This window comes from Gossypium raimondii, chromosome 12, assembly GCF_025698545.1.
Source record: "Gossypium raimondii isolate GPD5lz chromosome 12, ASM2569854v1, whole genome shotgun sequence".
Lineage (NCBI taxonomy): Eukaryota > Viridiplantae > Streptophyta > Magnoliopsida > Malvales > Malvaceae > Gossypium > Gossypium raimondii.
The window spans coordinates 41,576,450-41,582,850 of NC_068576.1; the positions used below are offsets into that span (position 1 = coordinate 41,576,450).

General features: G+C 33.3%; 2 long non-coding RNA genes across 2 annotated transcripts; one reads left to right on the forward strand and one right to left on the reverse strand.

Annotated features, from left to right (window-relative positions):
- Positions 1–1,092: 1,092 nt before the first annotated feature.
- LOC128035386 (uncharacterized) lies at positions 1,093–4,029 on the reverse strand. Its single transcript, XR_008191830.1, has 2 exons — positions 3,814–4,029; positions 1,093–1,546 (listed from the first exon to the last, which is right to left on the reverse strand). It is a non-coding gene; the product is annotated as an uncharacterized LOC128035386 (long non-coding RNA).
- On the forward strand, positions 3,505–4,302 carry LOC105764196 (uncharacterized). Its single transcript, XR_001124558.2, has 2 exons — positions 3,505–3,702; positions 4,029–4,302. It is a non-coding gene; the product is annotated as an uncharacterized LOC105764196 (long non-coding RNA).
- The last annotated feature ends 2,099 nt before the right edge of the window (positions 4,303–6,401 follow it).

Below are 6,401 nucleotides of genomic sequence, written 5' to 3' on the forward strand. Positions count from 1 at the left end.
AAAAAGCATCGTCATTTCTCTTTCAAGAAGCGGTGGCTGGACCTGCACTGCCACCTCTCTCCACCTCTGAGCATATTGTCTAAAACCTTCATTCGATTTTTTCTCCATGTTTTGTAAAGTGATCCTATCAGGAACCATTTCTGCTACATGCCCATACTGCTTCATAAAAGCCTGTGCTAAATCCCTCCAAGAGCTAATCTTAGTACGGCTTAATTGATTATACCATTTTGACGCAGCCCCCGTGAGGCTATCCTGAAAACAGTGTATCAATAACTGGTCGTTATTGACATACCCAGTCATTCGCCTACAAAACATAGTAATGTGGGCTTCAGGGCAGGTTGTCCCATTATACTTCTCGAAATCTGGCATTTTAAACTTCTACAGAAGCACTAAATTCGGTACCAAACTTAAATCCTTAGCATCCATCCCATGACATCCTTCAGTAGTCTCTATCGCTTTGAATTTCTCCTCAATCCACCTCCATCTTTCTTCAAATTGCTTTGGTAATTCCTCTTTTGTTTTCTCTTTTTCAACTGCCTCATCGAAATCAGGAACAATAGGATTGGCAGTATTATTCTCAGGACTGGAGCCTGATCCGACCTGAAAATTCATCAACCTTGAAGCATTGGCTTGAACTTGCTGAGGCCTAATCATAACAGAAGATTTATGCGGGTACACTTTCGCTTGGTGCTGCACATGTAAAGGAGTGAAGCCTGGAGGATACTGGAGTCCATCCTCGTCTTCCTCTTCAATATTTGTTACAGAGTTCTTTCCCTTATCTTTCCCTTCGGTCAACAATCGCGTTAACTTTGTCATCATACTTCCTTGTGATTCATCCATTTTATCCATCAGACTTTGTTGAATTTTCTCGAGTTGTTCCTTCATTTGCTGCTGAAGCTGATCTTGCATTTCTTTTTGGAACCCTTCGAGCTTTTCCAACCTTTGGTCCATATTTTTTAATTTCGCTCTTGTACCGTAACGGTGCTGAGTTGGCTGGTTGGTTTCCAGGTTAACTGAAGAATAATTTTAATTGATTAGGCTCTTTTGGTGGATTTTAATGCATATGATGCAATGTAATGCAAATGCATGATATGAATGCAAAAAGAGACATTGATTCTGATTCAATTCCATTTAGAAAACTTTACTAGAAGACAAATTTCTTTACATAAAGCGGATATATATATACGGCTTTGCCTTCATACTCTAGGCAAAGACATCCTCTCCTTCATCTGGATGCTAAGATAAATCTTGTGAATCCTTCAAAAGGGGTATCTCCTCTACCTCCCTTTTGCTTGATCCTGGTTATAATCCAACGTCTGTCCATCCCCGTAATGCTCCTCAGCTTCTTTAAGGCAGTTGGAATGTCAGAAACTCTTGAATAATCAGCTTGAATCATCGGGCCACAAAGTAAAGTCATGCACTCCTCCATCACCCTTCTTGCGTTTCTCAGAATATATTTAGGCAACCGTATTATCTTCCACTTTATCAAGAAACCCATTTCCCATGATAAACTTTCTGTTTAGCAATCGAATACGAACCAACGCCTCTTTATAATGGAATGCCATGTAATTGTAATGCCATGCAATCAGAGTAAAACACAAAAAGTCAGTAACAGTTAAATACAATACAACCAAGAAATAGTAAAATCCCCTAATTAGATCTCTACTAAGGTTCAAAGTAATTCTACCTAGGGTGGGTTCCTAATGTTCACTATATGAGGTTTGGTTTCTAGGGAAATGGTACCCGAACCAGCAGATTCCTCGATCCTCACCCATTATAGGCTCATACAGACCAAGTTCAGTTCAAGGGAATACATTTCCCTATGGCTGCACGGAGATGAAAATCTCACGAAGACATAGGTACAGATGTATTCCGAAAGCGATCCACTACCCTGCACGGAGGTGAAAACCTCACGAAGGACTAGCTTCTCACTCCCACTTAAAGGGGTAAAATTGACCATGAAATGCAAAATGCAAATAAGCTAACAGCCTTAAGCTAATCAAGCAAATATATAACAATGAAAAATCAATGAATGCAAAAGGGAAATCATGGTTTAAAAAAATCTTTAATTCTCAACAAAAAGATACCAAATAATCAATTTATGGCTCGACTCTCAAAAGTCCCCAGCGGAGTCGCCAAGCTGTCGAAACCATTTTTTTGAAAAAACAAAAATAAGTTATCGACTTTAAGAACAAAAATTGGAGTCGCCACCGATCCTTTATTAAGGTGTGATTGGCTCACCATAAAAACAATTCTAGTCTGCAAAATTTGAGAAAACAGGTTCGGGAGTCAGTTACGGACGAGGAAGGGTTAGCACCCTCGTAACGCCCAAAAATCGGTACCAAATTTGATTATTTTATGTCTTGATGTCGAAAATTTGAAAAGAGTTTAAAAAATTTTAACCCGTGAATGTATTAAAATGACAAAACATTCTCATTTCAAAGAAATAAAACACCACACCCAGTAAGTTAGGGCACAATATTTTAAATCTTCAAAATACCGAATATTGCTTTTTGTTTTAGAAATTTTATTTCGAGATGACGAAATGTCACGACCAAGAAGTTAGGACCCGACATTTTACATTCCCGAGAATAAGCTTTTATTTGAAAATTGCAAATTTATTGTGAAATAAATACTTAGCTTGCTAAATTCATCGAAAAAAATGATCACGATCCAGTAAGTTAGGACACGATCTTTCTCGAGAATCATGATTGCCAAATATTTAATTTAAAAAAAAACAATTTTAATGCTAACGAAACCAAAACATATTTTCTTTAAAAGTATGATAAAATGTTCGTGCATATATACGAAAATCACGAAAATGAATCAATAATACAATGTACGTGCATTTAAAAAAAATAAATAAACATAATAATGTATAAACATAATATATTAGTAATTATCAAAATATGGACATGTATATATAAAAACAAATTTAAAAAATATATATATATAAAGGTATAGAATAATATATATCTATGTATACGTATATATATAAAATATTTGGATCATAAAATATACAAAACATATATATATTATAAAAATATATACGCATACATATGAATATAAAGTTAAGAAAATAAAATAAGAATAAAATATATGATATGTATATAGTATATATTTAAAACGTTTTAAAAAAAATATATATATATATGTGTATGTATATTAAGAGGCATATGCGCATATAAATAAATATAATAATAGTACTATATAATATGATAATAATAATAAACTAATAACGATACAGTAATAATAATATAAATAAATAGTATTAATAACGTAATAAATATAAAAAAATAGCAAATTAAGGATTAAATTAAAAAACAAACAGAATTTGAAAGCTAAATTTGAAAATGAAAACAAGAAAGGGAGTAGTTTAAAACACGCGCAACAGGGAGAGGGCCGAAGGAGCAAATTACCCAAAAACACTGCACAACACTGCACTAAAATAAAACAGATTCGATATTTCATGGATAAATTTGAAAACAAAAAGAAATGGTTTTGAAATAATAGGATAAAATGGAAGGAGTAAAAACACAAATAACCCATTTCAAACTCTAGTTAAAACCTTATTCCCTTTTGCTGTAACAGCAGCCTCAAGAACTGCTCCATCCTCTCCTCTGCTTTGCAAGCCAAACTCCCCCCCTTCCAACTTCGATTTAGATGAAGAGAAGCAAGGATGTCGACGGCGCACTTCGTTTGGTAAGGATTTCTCCTCTTTCTTTTATTTTGTTTTAAAAATTAAAGGAAAACCCCAAAATAAAATCAAAAAACAATAAAAAGAACAGGAAAAAAAAGAACAAAACCGATCACCTTTCCAAAATTCTTCCTCTGATTCTTTACTTGTATTTCATTAATCTTTCCATACAATATTTTGCTCCAATTTCTTATTTTTATCCACTCTCTCAATAATTTTCTGATACAAAAATGTCAACCCCCTCTCTATTTTTCTTTTTTCTCTTCATTTTCGTAACCCCCTTCATTTCTCCTGTTTTCCTCCTTTTGTTGCCGTTTTTGATCTGTTTCAGGGACACTGAAGGAGACGTGCAGGACGTGCGTGGAAAGTGACAACCGCTGGCACACACGCGCTTTGAGAACCCGATGATTACGGCACCGTTGAAACTGCTACTGTTGTTTTTTTTTTGCTGTTTGTTTGTTTTTTTTTTTTGGTGATTTAGGCTAGTGGGTTTGATGTAATTGGGCTTTAGGCTAATGTAATTGGGTTAAAATTTGGGCTTGGGTTAATTGGGTTTAGTAATGGACTTCTAATTTTAAATTTGGATCTCTGAAGCTTTAGGCTAATTGGGCCGTGTAAAGGATTTTGGGCCCCGGGCAATAATTGAGTATTACATCATCTATTTATAGAAAGAAATAGAAGAACTCTAGTTGAATTAGTAGAATACAAATAATATTTATCTAAAGAAGAACAAAACCCCTAGTTCTATTAAGAGAGAGGGGCGACTAACCCTAGTTAATTATACTAGGGTTATCGCTCCTCATACATATTATGAGGAGTTTTGGGTCTCTCCTATATTTGGTCCAATTATATGTGCTTCCTAAATTTTTAACATAATATTTTATAATTTGATCTAACCCAATATATGTTTTTCTATTTTTCAAAATAAATATTATTTATTAAATTAATTTTATTAATTAATTTTCCAATTAAATAATTTTTCAACCTAATTCTAATTATGTTAAAGTTATGAAAACTTTACCGTAAAAGAATCCATGGGAAAATATTTTAATTTTCATATTTAACGGATTCACGATAACCTATTAATTTAATTTCATTTTCGAACTTTAATTATTTAATTAAATAATAATTAAAAAACTTAAATTAATTCTAAGGTCATTTCCATACTTAGTGAGAAACTACATTCACTTCCGAATGTAACTCATTTCTCTACATTTGTCATTTCTATTCATTTTATTCTAAATGCAATTAATTTCTGGTTTCAATGAGATAACGGAGGGACCGATTGAACATTTATAATTAGCATTCAAATGATTTATAATTAAGTTATGGTTTTTCGTCTATTAATTGTAAGCTCATTTAGTCATGAAGCCATTCCACTATAGTATCACGACTTAACTCTCCCCAATTACATATCATTACGAAAGCTACTTGATCAGTGCTCATCTAATGACTGATTTTTCGTAATTTGACACGTCAAATTAGGCTCTCTAATACACTTGATGAGCTTATCCTCAAGCAATTTAAGTGTATTTTGTATGTTTTTGTCGATTTTTAGTTTTGTTGTTAATAAATTGATTTTATTAGTTTAGGTTAAATATAAAATTGGTACTCGAACTTGTCAACTTCTCCCAGATTGGTACTTATGATTTTTTTGCCCCAGATCGGTACCTAAACTTTTTTTCTTCACTAAATCGATACTCATAAATATCAATCTGGGAGAAGTGGACAAGTTCGAGTACCAATTTTATATTTAACCCTATTAGTTTTAAGCCATTTTTGAGACTCAAATTGGCCAATTGTGCCATGAGGAACCTAATAAGTGAATTGAGTGTTGTAGGGAGTCAACAATGACCCAAACATGAAGAAAAATCATCTAGAAGGAGGGTATTGTAATGTCGAAGCATGGAAGTCGTGATACCCCTAATAATCTGAAATGAAGAGAATCGAGCCCAGTTACAATGGTATCATGATACCGAGACACCCTAGGACCATCCATTTTAAGATAGTTGTGGGTATCGCAATACCGCTGCCTATCGGGTGAAAAAACTACAAGGGTAATTTTATGTCCAACAAGCTTAAGTCTATTTTTCACTTAAGGGTAAAATGGTCAATGTTAGGTTAAAAGTTAGTAGGCTATAAATACCACTTTATAAGCTTTTGAATTTGGATTTTGTTGGCTGAAAACATTTTTCTTAGTTTCATAGTTATTATTTTAAAGTTTAGTTTAGGTTTTCTTTTCTTTTTTTTCGTTCTATTTTTGTTGTAGTATTTTTACTTCTTCGTTTTTCCTGGAACGTTGTGAAGGGGGATGTCTTAAACGCTCGCGTTTCATCAGATTTTATCTATTAATGAGCATTTTCTCAACCTTATATTTTACATTTTATGCTTACCATGTGTTTGTTAAAATGTTCGTAAGAAACTCAAGTTTAATCATGTGCTGAATTATTTTATTGGTTGATTGATGGGTGGGTTACTTTCCTAAGTTTTTATCAATGCTTTGATTGGTTGTTTGTTCAAGGGTATTAAATTGCATATTACACTAGAATTGATGCGTCTAGTGGAAGATTTAGATAGACAAGACCGAGAGAAAACTCAATCGTGTAGGACTTTGATATACTTATGCTGAATAGTGAGACTGAGAATAGATCTATATGCCTAAGTGAGACAGAGAGGAGAGCTTAGGTGGTATCTTTTAGTTTAG